Below are 22,487 nucleotides of genomic sequence, written 5' to 3' on the forward strand. Positions count from 1 at the left end.
CATAGACGTAAGAAACAAAAATTACTTAGAAGTTTCCAGAATTCTGGGAAAGGTAATGGAATGGTTTAAAACAATAGAGGTAATTAGTCATCTATCTGAAACCCATGGATTTAGATAAAGATCAAACCAATGTTGACTATCCTTAATTCTACAAATCAGACATGAATAATGTTAATTTTGGAATAAAAATTATCTGAACTCTGTTTATTTTTATGAAATTTAATATTTCAGATGACTCAAAGTAAAGAACCATAGTACATAAAAAATGAGATTGCCTATTATCAGTCTTACTGGATATTTCCATTGTGTCAAATTAGCATCAGACTAAGATCGATCTACTATATATTGAGTATCTAATACAGACTAGGCTTATACAAGGAACAGTCTGAAAATCACACTTTAAGGTAAGTATTATTATCCTCAATTTACACTCCAATATACTAAGGTTTCAAAAGGTAAATTAACTTGTCAAAGATTAAATAAACTAATAAATTCAAAGCTGGGATTCCAGCCAAATTCTTTTGACTCCAAGTCTAGTGCTTTTTCTTATTATACTCTGCTGGATTGAGTATAACTTCAAAACTTTTTTAGATAGCTTGGTCTTTTTTGAGGCCAAAAAGAGAGATTGTTTTGATATGTTTTAGATAAGTATGAGAACCTTGCCTGTAAATGTATTCCAAACCATCTTTAGAACTCTGGACACCGCTAATTCTAAATCTCTGCTATTGGGAAGCTGCATTTCCCAACCGGGTTTTTTTGTTTGTTTGTTTGTGTTCACAATCACAGACAATGACAGGGCCACAGTATACTGGTTGTCCCAGAAAACTTATTGGTTAAAAGACAATTACTCATTTGATAAATGATTATTGCCAGCTTTAAAAAATATAAATAAATTATGAAGCACTGGGAACATTTACAATTAATTTAGACCAAAAATTTCTGTGTCAGATTTTAGAAATAAAATATGAAGGGCAAACATTTACAATTTGCAAGGAATAATTGCACCAAGTTTACAATATGGTTGAAGTGAAATATAAGGTCTTTTAAAGAATTGATGGTCATTGTAGTCAACAGAATCTATGAGAATAATGAGATCAGTATGAAAAAACAAATATAATGACCAGGCCACCAAATATACCTCAAAAATTCACTAACAAAAAAATATAAAACAATCAAGCTTATCACAGTTGTTCGGATACATCAAATGAATCAATTCATGAGTTGGTTTTTTATGGGTCATGTTAAGAAAATCAAATTGAGTTTTTTAAAAATGATGTAATACAGAGACTATAGGAATAAATGACTATGGGAAAATAAGTGGTTGACCAATAAATATTACTTCACTTTCAAAACCATTTTCACACCTGAATAACCAAATGATGCAACTCTTAAAGCAGAACAAAGCAAAAAACTTAATGAAATATAGGAGAGAAGTCAATGCTACACTTGCTTAAACTGATGTTCTGCTAATGTAGACCCATGTGTGATGTCATCATCATCTTCACAAGCATTAAAATGTGTCCTGTGTCTGACTCTTCCAACCTTTTTTCCTCAATTCCTTTACCCTCTTTTTCCCTTCAGTTGACTTTCTTTTTACACTTCTGACACAGCATTCAGAAAGCACTTGGGGGAAGGGCATACTTCTTCTTACTCCAAAGTCAACTCAGCAACATCAAGAATTCTCTAAGAAATATTTTTCTCAAATACATGTGACTCAGGAAAGAGTTTAAGATGAACATCACTTTTTCCTGAAGGGAGAATCATATATTTCCTTATTTTGAGGGTAAAGCAGAGATATAATACAATATATTTAATTCTGACATACACCCATTATAGTAGTGAGATATAGGATAGTTAATTCAAATAATGACTACTATAAAAATTATTTATAGTGAGTTAATAATTTACCCCTGTTTTTTGTTTGAGGAATTTTTTAAATAAAAGGTTTATATTCTCATTTGTATTTCTTATGCAATTATTACAATGAATATTTGCTTCCTGAATAGGATCAGCCCAAATAAGGAACTCAGATTTTCACATAGAAAAATCTACCCAAAATAAAATAAAATAAAATAAAATAAAATAAAAAAAGAAAAATCTACCCAGTAGGTAACTTCATGTGTCTGAGTAGAATGTGAAAATTTGATGAAATAATGGCTACAGAAGCTTCCAAAGAGCAAGTCTTGAAATTAGGAAAAGAATTCAGAGAAAAAAAAAATAACAGAGAAGCTATAGCCTGTAAAGCATAGAGAACAGAGTCGAGAATTCCAGGAAAGTACATGAAACCTCCTAGAATCAGAGAAAATAGAGAATCAAGAAAAGCTAGGAACTGTTTAATATTTTCAAAATCTAGCTTGCTCAACTTCTGAGTTACTGAAAATGCACAAAGGATTCGTGAAGGGAGATAAATAATGCATTCCTTCAGCTCCGTTACTATCACAAGTGGATTAGCAATGTACATGGGAAACTTTGACCATAGATTTTTAAAGAGTCACAATCAGAGTTTATCAACCCACAGACATCTGATGACAAGATGGGAAAGTTCTCTTGGATCTTAGATTAGTGTCCTTGCAAGCTTTTCAATGTTGCTCAAAACCAGGAAATTACACTAGTTTTCTTTCGGTTGCTAAAATTTGGCTTTTAGTCAGAGTTAAGGGCAATGTTAGGTGTAAATCACAAGAGTACTTGGTCCAACTAAAATATTATTTTTGAACTGGGTCTTAGACTGGACCCTCATATATATCAGCTGTTCCCAGGCAGAGTAGCAAAAACATCTGTTCAAAAAACATTGTTTATTTTATTCTATCTCCTAATATTGTGCTTAAAAATGATGATAACTTTTCTGTTTGCCTTCATAGCAAGGAATATTTTATTTAAATAATAAAACAAAGGGATGTAGGATCAACCCCACTTCTGTAACTACTTAGTTTCTTGAAGTTGTGGACTTTTAGTTTTAGGTGAGAGGAATCTGTTACACATGTTTCCTTATCTTTGATCTTCCTAAGACTGCCCTTCTTCACTCCCTTCTCTTCATTGCTTGCCCCCAGTGTGTTTCCTTTCTTTTTGCCTAGCCAGGTCCCCTCAGTAGGCATGCTTTTCAGTTCTGTCTATGGACCTAGATGCATTCTAGACTGGAGCATTACATATAAAAGCACTCATATTCTGTATCCAATGTGTCTTGAAATTAGATCTTTTGGCCCATTATGATGAATTTTAATTGCCAGCTCTATCTATCCCTAGGTCTCAGGATTCTTGGATGACTTCTCTCTATGCCACTTGTGACAGGGAACAGTTCCTGTCTTGTGGTCCTGACTAACAAGCTCATTCCCTTTAGGGAATGAAGATACTCTGAACCCTGGTGGTTCCTGGGTTTGCTCACCTCCTACCCCAGCAGACTAGGGTCTGTGTCAATTTTGGCTCCTTGGTAAGTGGTAGATTAAAGATACATTAAAACCTTCCATCAGAATGAATTTATCAGTTTTTCCTCATACTTCAGGTTCGGAAATACTACGTGCCACAAAGGAAAATGTATATTGTTAAGGAATTCCAGAGAAAGGAAAGACTAATCAGGGTTTCCTTTTTTTCTTTTTTAAAGATTTTATTTATTCATGGAGACACAGAGAGAGGGGCAGAGACTTAAGCAGAGGGGGAAGCAGTCTCCTTGTGGGGAACCTGATGTGGGACTCAATCCCAGACCCCAGGATCACGCCCTGAACCAAAAGCAGAAATTCAACTGCTAAGCCACCAAGGCATCCCTAATCTGACTTTCAAGGATCAGGGAATTCTTTGTGCTAGTGTCTCAGCTGGACCTTGAAGGATGGACAAGTTTTTAGACATATGGAGATGAGGGCAAAGGATGATATGGGAAAAGGAGATAGTTTAAGTTAATACAGATATGGATAATATATAGGTAACTGTAAACATAAGTGATATACTCGGTGGAAATGTAAGCTCTGTACACAAAAATAATGAGAAATGCATTTAGAAAGGTAAATGAGAGCTTGATCATGCCATGCAAAGATAATAAAGTTTTCTGAATAGGAAAGAGAAAGAAGAAAGCTATGGAACCAATATTTATTTACTGAGTACATATTATGTACTTGGCACTCCTGCATTCTTTTATTTAATTTTTGTTCCTCTGATGACCATCCATTCACCAAATATTTATTTTGACTTTTTTTCTCTATGAAAAGCAATTTTGAAGGCAGTGGGGATATAATAAGTTAAGAGTACCAATAATCTCATTACATAGCCAGAGATGTCAATCTTACAAAGGGTAAACAGTATACCTAAGAATTCATGCCAGACTTAGAAGCTGTATTCATCTGATTCGAAGACTGGTTTATTGCATGTTGTTTCCCACTATAAGTACACATATAAATCATGCTTAGGATTGAACTTCATGAACAGTTCATCTCATAGAACAGGGTTAATCCTGCATTTCCTGTCTCCCCTCCTTATTTCAGGCTCTTTTTATTGCTTTCTATACCTGTGAACATCCCACCTGTTTCTCTGAGTGCCAGCATAAGCATCACTTTCTTTTGAACATTTCCTGATCCCTCATGATCCCCAATGAAGCAGCCATATCTGAGCAAAATCATAGATGGGCCATTCCACTAACATGGTTCAATATTTCATAACTAATTTTATGTTATTACCATAAATAATTAATTCTCCTACTTGATGGTAAGTCCCTGGAATCTGAGACTTTATAAACCAATGAAAATGTTTTGAGTTATGGAAACAATAAGTGAAGCGAGCCCTCCTTTGTCTCGAATGGACCTTATCTAACAGGAAAGTCACATGTGCATTCAGAGACATAATTCTATACAGCAAAAAGAAAGAAGTGACCCCTCTGTACCTGTAATAAAGCTCATGTAAACAGGTAAATAATAACTATTTTTTGGACAAAGAGGTTAAAATATTCATGTATTTAATCATAACAATAAGATTTCTGATATGCTACTTTGCAGGTATTCATTTTTAAAATATGAAATGTGACATATTTCATTTTAAAAACATGAAAAGAGACATTACCTTACACTTTTCCTGTTGGAATGCAGGAATGTTCTTCCTACTGTACTCGGCTGTGCTTACACCTTCCTTCTTCAGAGGTCTAGATTTGAGATTACCATAAAGTTGGCCTTCATTCTGTTTGCTTTTTTCATGCCACTAGAAACAACATTTTCCTGGTATTTCTATTGAAAATACTTTTGGCTCATAGTATTTGGCTCTCTGGCCACAGGGTGCATGCATGGGAAGGGGCGGGGGGGAATAAAGGGGCAGCTCTACAAGCTGGCAACAGAATCCTAGAGGAGAATGTATTAAAACAAACCACACATGGTATTTTCCCAAGCCCCCAAGTGTCTGGATTTCATCTTAACTGAGAATAGGGAAAAATAAAGACAAATGTGAAGACTGCCTGCCTTTAGAAGTCAGAGCGTCTTGGTGGTCTCAATGTAAATAATTCATTTCTAATGCTTTAGAAAGCATCATCATAAGTAAATGCATTGAAGGACCCTCCTTGAATACATTTAGTAACTATGTCCATTTATTTTCAAGTAGGACTTCTGAGTGTCACTGACTGATTTCCAAGATACTGGCTTCTCTAAAAATTTGGCAGAGAAGGGGAAGATGGTACAGTCAGAAAGACCTTTGTCATCAAGCTCCACTTTGTTTACACTAAACAATGCAGAACAAAGCAAATGAAACATAGATATCTTTTCTTTCACTATTCAGAAGTTGGAGAAATATGCAAAGTCCCCCTCAACTCCTTTTCTCAGATTTAGAAACTTTTCTCCCTCCTGGGGAATGTTTTTCCATTGGCCTTGATTTGTCCTCTAATTTGACAGTTGCTCTAAGCCAACAATCTCAAGTAGTTTAAATATTATTTGGTGACAAGTTGTTCCAATTTTGAAAACTTGAGGAAATCAAAAGCCAAAGATAAAAAAGATCATATGTCAAGTTAGCATCAGAGCTACAGTGTTCATCTGTCTTTAGAACATTATGCTCATAAAACAGTATGTAAAAATACTGATATTTATATGAATATATGAATATATATTCCAACAAAGCAGATCAAGGTAGTGTAATTTGTATGAGATGATCTAGTATTGAGTCTTATCTCAATTACTTACTAAAATTGACCTTGGGAAAGCTATTTAACCTTCTTAGCCTTACCTCTCTTATTTTAAAGCAGTAGGTAGAGTAACAAAGGAATATGAAGGCCACCTTATTTGTAAAATTTGGGTAATGGTGCTCACCTAACTTATTTTCAGGATAAAATTTTATATAAATCAACTGGCAGGAAATTTAGCTCAAAGCAGGAGCTCAACATTATTATTGATGTTCCTTTTGTTAAATGTCCCAGATTTATCCGAGAAAATAACTGCAGACGTTGTCCTAGTTAAAACAACCCAAAAGGATACAGAGACTTTCTTGGCAGGTTCCACATGAGCATTTTTATTTCTTTCCTTTCCCTGTCATTATTTCAGTGTGCTCACCCCTAGTATCATTTCAAAGCAAACAATGGTTGGTCAGCTGGATACCAAGAGAGTAAGCATTATTTCATTGGTTAAGTGGGTTTTTTCTTAATATTGTTCCTTGTGTCTCCCTGTATCATAGTCTTTGGTTTTATAAACCATTCTCACAGTGAAAAAGAAAAAAGTTCATTTAGTTAATCCAGTTAATGAGCAAGTCAATTCCATTTTTAAAACCATCAGCTCTATTGTTTTGAGGAATTGGCTTTTTTCTCTCACAGTGGACCGATCAATTAAGTTATAATAATGCAATTTGTGTGGCTGAATTACAGTGAATTTCTCTGCTATTTGCTGTCAAAACAAAAACTGTATTCTTTTATTTAATAAGTAGGAAGAACTATTTTCTTCACTAATTTGGTTTCCTAGTACATGGAATCATGTTTTAAGTGTTCACAATAGTAATTTGATTTTAAGCAATTATTATTATGATAATATCACCAAGCATGAGTTTTGGATAAAGGTCATGAACTCACCACTAACTTCTAGTAGCAGTGCAAATGGCATTTAAGAATTATCCTTTCTGACAGGAATCTGATCTGGTCTGTTTTAGTTTTACACTTCCTGCATCATCCAGGAAGTGTAAAAGCTCCTTGTCAGTTAATTTTAGTAACAAAGGGTTAAAGATTTTGTTCAGCTTTTCATATTTGAAAGGAGAATGTTGGCACAGGTTTTTTTTTTTTTCAAGACTTGTGGAACAGTTTGATAAGGATTGGCCAATTAACAAAGTAAAAAATCTGTCAAGATAATGGATATCTCCATGTTTACCTTGTATTATAGGCCTCTTTATGAGTTTTTCCAACATTCCATATTTCATCCATACTGTGGAGACCTAAAGCTTTTATTATTTTTGAGGTTATTGCTTTTGTTCTCTCTGTAATCTCTATACTTTAAATTCAGGGTATAAGTTCAGAAATCACATGCATCTCTGAGTTTATTCTAATGGCCTATGCCCAATCAACACAAAGATTAAAGCTTGAGACATAAGATTTTTTTCCTTGTTAGTATAATTGGATATGGTCAAATGGTAGCACTAAATTTTCTACCTTCCCATCTTTTCCTTGGAAGAATAAACTCATTAAATGCATAAGACATAACTAAGCAATGGTGCCAGCATTGTTGCTTTTGTTATTTCAGTGAGAAAATGCTGCCCTTGAAGAGGAATACTTCCAAGAATGGCCAGAAAAAAAAATAATTAAAATGTTCCTGGCTTTTAGTTGGCTTAACTGAATATTATCAGTAACTTTGTTCCTCTGTAATACATGAATCATTTCTTTTCTATATGTCTTCATGGATGACCAACATACTTTTGTAATGCTTCATACGTAATAAACATTGTCCCTCACAATAATGAGGGCTGGGAATCTATTGAATAAAATCTGATGCTTCTCAATCATATCTAATCCAGAGTGATGACTGTCATATCATGACATTAGCTGGGCTAGAGGTAAGGATAAAGGAGGGGAGGGGAGATTGTAAAAATTGTTGAATCATCCTTAGTTGATTTTATTTCCATAACCTATATAATTTACCATCTCATTCCCCCAAATTACTAAAAATAACAGAATATCTGAAGAACATTGAGTTTTCTCATTTTCACAGAGGTCTGATTATTTTTTTGATCACACAAGTCAATGTGGGATCTTGGAGGCCATCTTGGGGGACTGCCTACCACAATCTACAATCTACTATTCAGTGTCCAAGAAGCTGTTAGTCATATAACCCTCTAAAGGAGCCTCAGAATTCATATAACATCCTAGGAAATTCTGCTTATTTAATAAAGTATGGATATGAGATTTAAATAAAACATATCTCTATTAATTGTCAACTTATGAGACTTTCTAGGAAACTGAAATGGGTGATCCTTTTGGACTTGAGTAATCATGGAAATTTTCATGGTTGTAATAAGTGAATAATGAAGTGCATCACTTCATTTCTATGACTTGTAAGAGTTCTTCACATATACATATTTTATAATTACAATTAAACAATGATATGACATTGATGTGACAATTCATTAAAGTTCTTATGGTTAGAGCAGTGGTTTTCAACCAGGGTGATATTTCTCTCTTCTATCCTGGACTCTATTCCAAGACATTTGGCAATGTCTGAAGACATTTTTCATTGTTACAACTGGATGGAATGATGTTTCAGTTGTTTAGTGGGTAGAAGCCAGGGATGCTACTAAACATTTTACATGTCCTCTGTCCCCCAACAAAGAATTTTCTTTTTTTTATTCTATTTTGAAACCATTTAATATTTTCTTTTTTATTGGAGTTCAATTTGCCAATATATAGCATAACACCCAGTACTCACTCCACCAAGTGCCCCTCTCAGTGCCCATCACCCAGTCACCCCAACCCCCTACCCACCTCCCCTACCACTATCCCTTGTTCATTTCCCAGAGTTAGGTTTCTCTCATGTTTTGTCACCCTCACTGATATTTCCACTCATTTTCTCTCCTTTCCCTTTATTCCCATTCACTAATTTTTATATTCCCCAAATGAATGAGACCATATAATGTTTGTCCTTTTCCAATTGACTTATTTCACTCAGCATAATACCCTCCAGGTCCATCTACGTCTAAGCAAAAGGTGGGTATTTATCGTTTATAATGGCTGAGTAATATTCCATTGTATACATATACCACATCTTCTTTATCCATTCAACTTTTGATGGACACCAAGGCTCCTTCCACAGTTTGGCTAATGTGGACATTGCTGCTATAAACATCAGGGTGCAGGTGTCCGGGCGTTTCACTGCTTCTGTATCTTTGGGGCAAATCCCCAGCAGTACAATTGCTGGCTTGTAGGGCAGATCTATTTTTAACTCTTTGAGGAACCTCCACACAGTTTTCCAGAGTGGCTGTATCAGTTCACATTGCCGCCTAACCTTGCACCTAAAGGAACTGGAGAAAAAACAACAAATAGAGCCTACACCCAGCAGAAGAAGAGAATAAAGATTCGAGCAGAACTCAATGAAATAGAGACCAGAAGAACTGTGGAACAGATCAACAAAACCAGGAGTTGGTTCTTTGAAAGAATTAGTAAGATAGATAAACTATTAGCCAGCCTTATTAAAAAGAGAAAAGACTCGAATTAAAAAAATCATGAATGAGAAAGGAGAGATCACCACCAATACCAAGGAAATACAAATGATTTTAAAAACTTATGAGCAGCTATACACCAATAAATTAGGCAATTTAGAAGAAATGTAGACATTTCTGGAAAACCACAAACTACCAAAACTGGAACAGGAAGAAATAGAAAACCTGAACAGGCCAATAACCAGGGAGGAAATTGAAGCAGTCATCAAAAACCTCCCAAGACACAAAAGTCCAGGGCCAGATGGCTTCCCAGGGGAACTCTATCAAACGTTTAAAGAAGAAACCATACCTATTCTACTAAAGCTGTTCAGAAAGATAGAAAGAGATAAAGTTCTTACAAACTTGTTCTATGAGGCCAGCATCACCTTAATTCCAAAACCAGACAAAGACCCCACCAAAAAGGAGAATTATAGACCAATATCCCTGATGAACACAGATGCAAATATTCTCAACAAGATACTAGCCAATAGGATCCAACAGTACATTAAGAAGATTATTCACCATGACCAAGTGGGATTTATCCCCGGGATGCAAGGCTGGTTCAACACTCATGAAGCAATCAATGTGATTCATCATATCAGCAAGAGAAAAAAAAACAAGAACCATATGATCCTCTCAATAGACGCAGAGAAAGCATTTGACAAAATACAAAGAATTTTCTAGCCCAAATGGCAATAGTGCTATTATTGAGAGACTGAGTTAGAGGTATCATAAAAGTGGATACAAAGTAGAAGAGGATTTACTTCCTAAAGCTGTTCCACTCTTTTTCTACTCCACAGTTTCAGTAGGATCAATGGTCTCATCATTTGTTGGGTTTCTATCATTCATCCAACAAGATGTTTTATTGAATCTGTAATGTTTCAGACACAGGTCATATAATATTGAGCAAATACAGACTGTGTGCATGCTTTTGTGGAATCTATGAGGGCAGATCAAATTATTATATTAAAGAGTATACAGTTGCAAACAGGAACCTTTAAGGGAATGGAATTCTGTTCTATAAAAGGATTAAGATAGGAAATTGACAAAATACATAGTTCTAGAGAAGAGTATCTTTGGAAATGTGCTTCAGCTGAGACCCAAGGACTGAGTTGGTGAAGAGCAGGAAAGGAATATTCCATACACAATACCTATGGCTAGAACAAGGAAATAAGGATGAATGGTCCCAGAAGTTGAAGAAAGCACAGACCAGATAATGTCATGCCTGTGAGCCATATTAAGGATATAGTCTATACATGAAAAGCAAGGAGAAACTATTGGACAGTTTATGCAGGATGTTGGCAAGACCGATTTATTTCAAGAGGGATGAGCAGTGGCATTCATAAAAAATTTGCTCAGTGTCCCAGTGTCAACCTTGAGGAAAGACTGGAATGTCACAGTGCTCTATTATGGTCTTTTCCTAGTCAATACTTTATCAATAACTTGGATGAAAATATAGAGGATGTGCCAAAAAAATTAATAATCTTGCAAGGAAACCCTACTACTATAGACAATAAAATACTTAAAACCCAAAATTACCTCAATAAACAGATTACTGAGCTAAAATGAAATGAGTAAAACCAGGAAAGATAAATGTAAAAACCTCAATTTGGTCTTTTAAATAATTAGGCTTAGAGGACTAGTTACAGGACTGGCTCTGATAGCTGTTCAGGTGAAAATATCTAGATGTTTTAGCTTATTATGAGTTATTATGCTATGGTTGCTTGAAAGAGCCAACACAAGCTCAGGTTGCTAATGAAATAAACAGCCTCTGCACTTCTATCCCATGAGAAAATACTATAGTCACGTCTGAGTGCCATAGAATAAGCAGGACATTTAGAAACTACAGTGCATCAGTATAAAGACAAACTGCATAGTCAAGGAAACTAAAAAAGAAATTATTTCCTGAATCAGAAATCAAAATAATTTTTTTGGATGAGAATTGCAGAAGATTAGAAAGTATAATATGGCAATGTGAAGAGTTCCTTTTTAAAATTCAAGCAAAGGCCCTAAGATTATTTATTTTCTAGAGCATTCTGAAGGAGATCTAGAAGGGGATCTCTTAACTGAACTAAATTGAAGAGTTTGGTACTTTCTTCTGATTCTATCATAGAAGTCTATGAGCATGAGTCCTCGTGTTCTGATGCCAAATATCTGAACCATCTTTTTAAAATGGTAAATGTCTCACTTTATGAGTCTTTGTGGGAAATGGAGCCCTTCTCCCACTCAAGAAACTGAAAATGCTACATCTTTATTTTCACAGTTTCCCTTGCATGGAGGACATGGAATTCATAATCCTACTTCAGTCAATCATATATACCTCTTCTGGACTTTGTATAATGAGCCGACAAAGAAAAATATGAATCCTTTTTGGGAGCAGGTGATTCTGTAAGATCCAGAAGAATAAACAAAGGGCAGTAGTGGCTATTCAGCCATGGTCATTGGCAGCTGCACTGCTCTCATTTGCAGGCTCCTTAATGGTCCTGGCTGCAACCCAGTCTCCTTTACTCTGGCCTGTTTTCAAAGGGAGATCCTCTAGATTTCCTTAAAATTCTATTTACTTCTTCCTAATATAATCTTAATTAATATATTTTTGGCTTAAGTCATGTGGATTTGGTTTCTATTCTTGCAAAGGCAAACACAACTAGTACAATCCCAAAAGTATATTTCATCTACTGTTAAAATCCGGGTTTCTAGGAGCCACTGAAAGACAACTGATGTCATATTCCAAAGTGAGGCTCTCAATCACCACATTACAAAGGGAGTGGCCCCAGAGCCTCTTTTCTGACCGTGCAAACATTAACCCAGATCAAGATCTAGAAATAAAACACAGGGGAAAGGGTTTGGTGAGGATATTGTTGACAATATTTACAGTTGATTGTTATTATTCATAGAGCTTGCAGTTGCAGACTTGCCTGCTAGTTTGCAAATTCCATGTCTGTTGCACTTGTGTGGTTATTCCTGGACATGTGTAGAGCAGCAAAAAATGTGAGTCACCCTATGCATACATACCAGGTTGAAATCAAACAAGGCAACACTCTACCTTCTTCTTTTAGCTTTCATAGTGTAAATGAGTGTCCTTTTCATATTAATGTTATGTTGTTCTCATTTTTGTGCTCTTTTTGACAATTTTGGTGTTAAGATGGTTGATAAGCATACTGTCCAGGTACTGCATGTCTTCTAAGTGCAAAAAGCCTGTGATGTGTCTTATGGAGATAAGAGTGTTAGTTAAGTTTGTCCAGGCATGAGTTATAGTTCTGTTTAATGAGTTCAATGCTAATGAATCAACAACATATTTTCAGTAAGGGGTCTTTAAACAGGAACACAAGTAAAGCAAGGTTATGTATTGATGGCTTAATGAAAATGTTGTGACCAGAGATATAGAAACCTAATCCCATATTTCCCCTAGTGTTTACAGTGACTTTATGGAACATAACGACCATGAATAACAAGAATGGACTCTTTTGGAGACAACAGGATTTGTACTGAGAGTCCTTATCACACTGCCAGAGTGAGAGGAAAGACTGTGCTTCTCCACCTCACACCTACGGAAGGGGTGGGCCCTTACAGGGCCATCTGAAAGTTATAATTTTATGTGTTTTCTAACTCTGGGGGGATGATGAACTGGCGTCTGACCCCAGAACATCAAGACAACAGAGAAGGAGGGTTGTTGACTGCAGTGGTGACATCCCAAGTGTTGCTATTTGGGGAACAGCCTTCACAGCCAATGTGGCAAAGCATAAACTAAGGGAGCGTTTCTGTATGGACAGGTAGTCGGCCGCACAAAAGAGATATTGCCAGGATATAGCAGTGACCTAGAGCTAGGTCCTGTTCTGATAGGTCTTTCTGCAGGGGTATAAGGGCCTCAGATATGTACTGACGGCTCTGTGGATAGAGCTGCAAGTGGCTGCACATAATAAAGAAACTGTAGGAGAGAGAAGCCCAGCAAGGAACATCTGGAGGATCCATAAAATGTTTTTGGACAGAAGGAATCTGTTTGACAAATCCAGATAGTACAAAGCCCCATTTCCATTATACCAGGAGGAATTATTTCTATCCCTTTTTATATCCTCCCTCTCCTCCCCTTAGCTTCAAACACTTGATGGCAGTTTGGAAAGACAGATGGAGAGAGGAGACTGAGAAGCTCAAATGAGGAAAGAGAGAAGCCAATATAATTTCCTTTCCTACTAAAATCTCCAGCCCAGAGCAGGATCTAGTGGGGGAGGTTAGTTTTAATATCCAGTTCGTGGTTGGGTTTATCATAGTCATAGAACTGAACATTTTAATTTCTGAATCAAGGCTATGTTTGTGACTTAGTGTGTCTATAATCTATCATAGACCTGTCACAGTTTTCATACAGGGATACCCAGACTGAGTGGGGGGTGGGGTGGGAAATAAGGATGGAGATGTAGTTTATGTCATGAGCCCATGCTTGTTCAACCAGTGATCCGTGTTCACACAAGTTTTGCTGTTGCACTATTAAATACTGGAATGCTGGCTCCAGTGCTGGGTTCAAATCCTGCTTTATCTCATGACTGTGTCAAAGTATTTAACTTCATTAAATTCACATTTAGTAAAAAAAAAAAATCACATTTAGTCACATATAAAGTGGAGATGACAACAGTTGCCACAACTCTTCTTTTTCAGACTCAAAAACTCAACTCTTTTTATCACTTTATCTGATTTTCCATCAGTTTATTCTTTTATATTCCAGTGTTTATATATTTAATTTTGTAACGTGCTACTAAACTTGAATATAATATGTTCCAACCCTTGGGGTGCCTTGGTATCTCAGTTTGTTAAGTGTCTGACTCTTGGTTTCGGCTCAAGTCATGATTTTAGGGTCATGAGGTTGAGCCCTGCATCAGGCTTCTATGCTCTTTCTGCCTCTCCCTCTGCCCCTCCCCCTGCTTGCACTCTCCTCTCTCTGTCTCTATCTCTAAAATAAATAAATAAATAATAAATAAATAAATAAATAAATCTTTATAAAAAAGTTCCAACCCCTGCTAAACGTAATGTAAGTATTATTTCTTAGCATTTAAATAACGTAGCACTTCATACAATACCGTACTGTATTTTAAAAAATATTTCCATATTTAGTGGTTATAACATTATAAGATAGAATATTATAATATTTTTAAAAGAAAGCATCCTTTTAGCAATCATTTGTTGGTTATGAAATCAATGGGTTCCATTAGTTTTCCTTTAGTATCAACAGCTACATAGCCAATTCTGAGTTTAGCAATATAAAGGATTTTAGTAAATTGAATATTTAACTTGAACGTTTAATCTCCACTTTAAGGGAGTCTACAACTAGGGTCCAAAGCAAAAAAATCAATAATAATACAAGAAAAGAAGAAATTAAAAGCACAGTTTAATGGTTGAAAAGAAATCAAAATTATAAATGATAAAGTATCCAAATCCCACTTGTAAGAACATAGATCCAAGAAGGGAAAGAAGTCAAATGGGAAAGTATTCATCTTGATGTCTCTGACGTGTGGCAATTTTCCTGGAGAGAGAGGAGGTTTAGAGGAATTCAAACATCAAAATACTTAATTTACCCAGTAGTTAGGTGCAATAGAAAAAAGTAGGCTTTATTAAAGGAGAACCAACTTTGACCTTTTTGCTTAGTTGAGAGCAACTTAATTTTATGAATGCATTTGAGTTTCAAACATTTTAATTTCCCCCCAAATTATCTTTTATCTCATAAAAAAGGAAGGATCAAAGGAAATGATAGTTTTTAAGAATATGAATCTTAGTTCTAAAGAGATCTTATCCTAAGACTTGAACTTTCATCTGAACTCAGGGATTCTCCTATAGTTTGCAAAATCTGATCAGCTTTGGAAAAGACACATGTTCAGGAGTTGTTTTTTGTTTTTTTGTTGTTTTTTTTTTTAGTCAAAATTTGAAGTGGCTTAAAAAGAAAAAGCCAGAATTCCTTCAGTAATTGTAGAAATAAATTTCAAGACACTTTAGAAACATTTTTTTAAACTTACAATGTATTTCCAGGTCACTAAGGAAACAAAATACCACCGCTGTGTTTTACTACTTAATTGGTCAAAGGCATTGGAAAAAAAATATTTTATATACTCAACAGGCTCACCTCAGTTCTATTTGCACTGGCAGATCAAATGCACTTGACAATGACTACATCAAACCTGGTTAAAGATTCTAGAAGATGCCATAAAAAAAAAGAATGTTGGAACATATTCATAACCAGATCAAAACAGTATGAAGCATCTAAAATGCTTCTTCTTCCATAGTTAAAATGAATATTTTATATATGACTGGGACAGAGGATCATTACAAACTTTAATATCAACTTGCAGCAGAGTACAGTATAGCACTGGATTTAAAAAGCTACTATTGTGTGTATTGAAGATGATATTTGGGGGCACCTAGATGGTTCAGCCAGTTAAACATCAGACTCTTAATTTCTGTTAAGGTCCTGATCTCAGAGTCATGAGATCGAACCCCATCCAGGCTCTGCCCTCAGTTCACTTGAGATTCTCTCCCTCTCCTTTGGCTCCTCCCTCTCAAGTGCATGTTCTCTCTCTCTCTCTCTAAGATAAAATAAACAAAATATTTTTAAAAGTATTTTAGTGCAATATTATGAAGCATTATTTCTTTATTTTACCATATTATATTCTGTATATAAATCTTCTATCAGATAATGAAATTCTCAAAAAGAGGGGCTTTGTAGAATTCAACATTATATTTCTCATTTCTAACACTACCTTATAGAAAATGATTAATGCATGAATACAAAATTAATTAACAATACTGCTTCATATTGATACCTTAGTTCTAGAGAGCTTAATTAAAATTTTATTCTATATCTTGATATAGAAAAAATAGAGGGACTTAAAGGCAGAAGTCCTAGGTTCCTTTTTCAATTATTTTTTTTATTTTTTATTTAAATTCAATTTGCCAACATATAGTATAACACCCAGTGCTCATCCTATCAAGTGCCCTCCTTAGTGCCCGTCACCCAGTCACCCCATCTGCCCCCCCATCCCCTTCCGCAACCCTTTCTTTGTTTCCCAGAGTTAGGAGCCTATCATGGTTTGTCTCCCTCTCTAATTTTTCTCCACTCAGTTTCCCTCCTTTCCCTTGTAATCCCTTTCACTATTTCTTATATTCCACATATGAGTGAAACCATATGATTATTGTCTATCTCCGGTTGACTTATTTCACTCAGCATAATACCCTCCAGTTCCATCCACGACAAGCAAATTGTCTCTTCTGATGGAGGAGGAATATTCCATTGTATATATAGACCATATCTTTTTTACCCATTCATCTGTCGAAGGACATCATGGCTCCTTCTACAGTTTGGCTGGTGTGGACATTACTGCTATGAACATTGGGGTGCAGGTGTCACGGTGTTTCACTATATCAGTATCTTTGGGATAAACACCCACTAGTGCAATTGCCAAGTCATAGAGTAGCTCTATCTGTAACTTCTTCAGGAACCTCCGCACTGTTTTCCAGAGTGGCTGTACCAGTTTGCCTTTGCACCAATGGTGCAAGAAAGTTCCCCTTTCTCCACGTCCTTTCCAACATTTGTTGTTTCCTGTCTTAATTTTAGCCATTCTCACTGTGTGAGGTGGGATCTCACTGTGGTTTTGATTTGTATTTCCCTGATGGCAAGTGATGTGGGCCATTTTTTCACGTGTTTGTTGGCCATGTGTATGTCTTCTTCGGAGAAATGTCTGTTCATACCTTCTGCCCATTTGCTGACTGGATTGTTTGTTTCTTGGGTGTTGAGTTTGGTAAGTTCTCTGTAGATCTTGGATCTTATCTGATATGGCCCTTATCTGATATGGCCCTTATCTGATATGTCATTTGTGAATATCTTCTCCCATTCTGCAGGTTGTCTTTTAGTTTTGTTGATTGTTTCCTTTGCTGTGCAGAAGCTTTTTATCTTGATGAAACCCCAATAGTTCATTTTTGTTTCTGTTTCCCTTGCCTCCCTTGATAGATGTGTCTATCAAGAAGTTGCCGTGGCCAAGTTCAAAAAGGATGTTACCTGCGTTCTCTTCTAGGATTTTGATGGATTCTTGTCTCACATTTAGATCTCTCATCCATTTTGAGTTTATCTTTGTCTATGGTGTAAGAGAATGGTCTAGTTTCATTCTTCTCTTTCCTCAGTCTCATTGTTAGTGTATAGAAATGCAACTAATTTCTGTGTATTAATTTTGAATCTTGCCATGTTGCTGAATTGCCGTTTGAGTTCTAGCAATCTTGGGGTGGAGTCTTTTGGGTTTTCTATGTACAGTATCATGTCATCTACGGAGCAGGAGAATTTGACTTCTTCTTTGCCAATTTGAATGTCTTTTATTTCTTTTTGTTGCCTGATTGTTGAGGGTAGGGCTTCCAGTACTATGTTGAATAATAGTGGTGAGAGTGGACATCCCTATCATGTTCCTGCTCTGAGGGGAAAGGCTCTCAGTTTTTCCCCATTGAGAATATTTGCTGTGAGCTTTTCATAAATGACTTTTATGATATTGAGGGATGGTCCTTCTATACCTACACTTTGAAGAGTAGGAACATTGGGAATGTTTGCTGTATTTTGTCAAATGCCTTTCCTGCCTCTATTGAGAGGATCATATCGTTCTTGTTTTTACTCTTATTGATGTGATCTATCATTTTGATTGTTTTATGAATGTTGAAACACTCTTGCATCCCAGGGATATCCCACTTGGTCAGGGTGAATAATCCTCTTAATGTAATGTTGGATCCTATTGGCTAGTATCTTGGTGAGAATTTGTACATCCATGTTCATCAGGGATATTGGTCTGTAATTCTCCTTTTTGGTGGGGTCTTTGTCTGGTTTGCGGATCAAGGTAATGCTGGCCTCATAGAACAAGTTTGGAAATATTCCCTCCATTTCTATCCTTTGAAACAACTTTAGTAGTATAGGTATTATTTCTTCTTTGTATGTTTGGTAGAATTTTTTTGGGAAGCCATCTGGCCTTGGACATTTGTGTCTTGGGAGATTTTTGATGACTGCTTCAATTCCCTTGCTGGCCATTGACCTGCTCAGGTTTTCTATTTCTTCCTGTTCCAGTTTTTGTAATTTGCAGGTTTCCAGAAATGCATCCAATTCTTCCAGATTGCCTAATTTGTTGGCAGATAGTTGTTCATAATATGTTTTTAAATTTTTTGTGGTTCTTTGGTGTTGGTTGTGATCTCTCCTGTTTTGTTCATGATTTTATTAATTTGGGTCTTTCCTTCTTTCTTTTTAATAAGGCTTGCTATCTTATTAATTCTTTCAAAGAGTCAGCTCTTCGTTTTGTTGATCTGTTCTACAGTTCTTCTGGCCTCTATTTCATTGCATTCTGCTCTAATCTTTATTATCTCTCTTCTGCTTAGTTTAGGCTTTATTTGCTGTTTTTTTTTTCTCCAATTCCTTTAGGTGTAAGGTTAGCTTGTGTATTTGAGTTTTTTCCAATTCTTTGATAGAGGCTTTTATTGTGATCAATTTCCCTCTTAGGACCACTTTTGCTGTATCACAAAGATTTTGAACAGTTATATTTTCATTTTCATTAGTTTCCATGAATCTTTCAAATTCTTCTCTAATTTCCTGGTTGATGCATTCATTTTTTAGTAGGATGCTCTTTAACCTTCATGTATTTGAGTTTCTTCCAAATTTCTTCTTGTGATTGAGTTCTAGTTTCAAAGCATTGTGGTCTGAAAATATGCAGTGGATAATCCCAATCTTTTGGCATCAGTTGAGACCTGATTTGTGACCCAGTATGTAATCTATTCTGGAGAAAGCTCCATGCGCATTTGAGAGGAATGTGTATTCAGTTGCACTAGGAAGGAATGTTCTGTGCATATCTGTGAAATCCATTCAAAGCTCTTGTTCCTTTGGTGATGTTCTGCTTAGAAGATCTATCTTTTGCTGAGAATGCTGCATTGAAGTCTCCTACTATTAATGTATTATTATCTATGTATCTCTTTACTTTGGTTATTAATTGGTTTATATACTTGGCAGCTCCCACATTAGGGGCATAAATATTTATAATTGTTAGGTCTTCTTGTTGGATAGACTCTTTAAGTATGATACAGTGTCCCTCTTCATCTCTTATTACAGTTTTTGGTATAAAACCTAATTTATCTCATATACTGATTGCTACCCAGCTTTCTTTTGAGAACCATTTAAATGGTAAATGGTTCTGCACCTCTTCATTTTCAGTCTGGAGGCATCCTTAGGTCTAAAATGAGTCTCTTCTAGACAGCACATAGATGGATCTTGCTTTTTTTATCCAGTCTGATACCCTGCATCTTTTGATGGGATCATTTGGCCCATTCATGTTCAGAGTAACTATTGAAAGATATGAATTTAGTGTCATAGTATTACCTATACAGTCCCTGTTTCTGTGGATTGTTTCTTTGGGCTCCCTCTTTCTTTTATAGGGTCTCCCTTAATATTTCTTGCAGAGCTGGTTTGGTGTCACATATTCTTTCAGTTTCTGTCCATCCTGGAAGCTCTTTATCTCTCCTATTCTGAATGACAGACTTGCTGGTAAAATATTTTTGGCTGAATGTTTTTCTCATTTAGTACCCTGAATATATCATGCCAACCCTTTCTGGCCTGCCAGGTCTCTCTGGATAGGTCTGCTGTTAATCTGATATTTCTTTCCATATAAGTTAAGAATCTCTTGTCTGAAACTGCTTTTAGAATTTTCTCTTTATCTTTGAAATTTGCAAGTTTCACCATCAAATGTCAAGGTGTTAAATGGTTTTTGTTGATTTGTGGGGGGTCCTCTCTATCTCTTGGATCTAATGCCTGTTTCCTTCCCTAGATTAGGGTAGTTCTAAGCTATGATTTGTTCAAATATACTTTGTGGTCCTCTCTCTCTCTATGTCTTCTGGAATCCCAATAAGACAAATACTATACTATTCCGTCTCAAGCTGTCATTTATTTCCCAAAGCCTTTCCTCATGGGTTCTTAATTTGTTTTTCACTTTTTTCCTCAGCTTTCTTCCTTTCCATCAACTTGTCTTCTATGTAACTCACTCTCTCTTCCACCTCATTAACCCTAGCAGATCATCCAGTTTAGACTGCATCTTAGTTAAAGGTTTTTTAATTTCAGCTTGATTAGATTTCAATTCTGCAGTAAGAGAATCTCTAGAGTCCTTTATTCTTTTTTCCAGAGCCACCAATAATTTTATAATTGTACTTCTGAATTGTATCTCTGACATGGTATTTAAATCCATATCCAGCAATTCTGTGGCAGAGAGTATTACTTCCTGTTCTTTCTTTTGTGGTGAATTCTTCCTTCTAGTCATTTTGTCCAGTGCAGAATGGCTGTATGAGTGAGGAGAGTCAAAAATATCAACCATGACCTAAGTAAAATACACCCTAGACAATTCTGAAGAGGTTAGAGACCAGAAAATGAAAGAAAAAGAAAAGAACAAAATAAAACAAAGGGCCACAAAAGTGAAAAACAAATTTTAAAAATAGTAAGAATAAAAAAAAAAAGTGGGTGGGTAACAAGTGGAGGCAGAGAGAGAATATAGTCTACTGAATGGACCTAGAGGGTGATCCTCTTGGTCCTGATTGTATTTTGTTCTGTATGTTAGAAGATGCTCAATTCCATATTTATATAAACCATAAAAACTCATATAGAGATTCAACATCGACCACAAAAGCAGAAACAAGATAAAAGAGGGGAGCAGAATGGGAAGGAAGAGAGAATATAGTCCCACAGAATGAACCAACACCATATTGCACTTGGTTCTGGATGTGTTTTGGTCCGTGTGTTAGAAGGTACTATCTTCCACCATTATAAAAAAAACAAGACAGAAAAAACAAAAAACAAAAATTATCATTATCTATACCAAAATTAAATTGAATACATTGAAGGGAATCCAAAAATGAAAAACATATCTATGACATGTAATTATAGAAATATGAAAGTCAAAAAGGAAAAAGTTTAAAAATGAAGAGTTGGTAAAATATTGTAGTTAAGGCAGGAAAAGAGAAAAAATATTGGAAATTTTTAACCTGACAGATAAACAGATTATAAGGGGGAAAAAAAGAAAAAGAAAAAAGAAAAAAAAAAAAAAAAAACAAACCTCTAGGTCTGTACTATTTTCCCTCAGTCCTGGAGCTTTCCAGTACTGCTTGGTCAGTAAACTTGCTATTCCCCTGTTCTTCAAACTGTTCTTCTGGGGGAGGCAGTCTGCTGCACTGATTCTCAGGTGTCTGTGCCTGGGAGGAGATGCCCTGTCCCTCTCCAGGTGCCTGTTTATCCTGTGAGGCCTTTGTTCCCTAGAGGCCCCACCTCTCTCAGGTGAAAGGCGAATAGAAGAAAAAAAATTAAAAATTGCAGCAGCCAGGTCTCCAGCCCCGGAGCCAAGAGCTCCTGGTGAGTACCTAACTACAGTCTCCCAGTACACACTGACCTAGATGCTCCTGGGGGCAAGCTCCTGCACAAATTGAAGGTTGCCCAGCAGTAGGAGAGTTCTCACTGTGTGCTCCTAGGTCTGCCTCTCCTGAAGGGAACAGGGGATGGCCTGCCTCCGACTGTTGCCAGGCTGTAGGATAAAGAGAGCTCTGGTGCCTACCCGGAACCAGCCGGCTTCTCCCAAATGCCCCAGAGGGTGGCCGTGTTCCATCCCTGTACCAGCATCCAACCAGGGTTTGCCTTGAGCTTTCTTCCCAGTGCCCCTATTCTTATTGCATCTCCATGAATATTGAGACTTCCCTGCCCTTCCTGTGATTCTGCCCTATTTCCCCACTGAGCACTTTTCAGTCCAGGAAGACTCTTTCAGGCACAGATTTTTAAAGTCCCCAATTGTCTGCAGCTCTGCTTTTGTGCCCCAGCTTGCCCCAGCTCCCTTTCCCTACCT

Source organism: Vulpes lagopus, chromosome 9 (genome assembly GCF_018345385.1).
Source record: "Vulpes lagopus strain Blue_001 chromosome 9, ASM1834538v1, whole genome shotgun sequence".
In the NCBI taxonomy this organism is placed as follows: Eukaryota; Metazoa; Chordata; class Mammalia; order Carnivora; family Canidae; genus Vulpes; species Vulpes lagopus.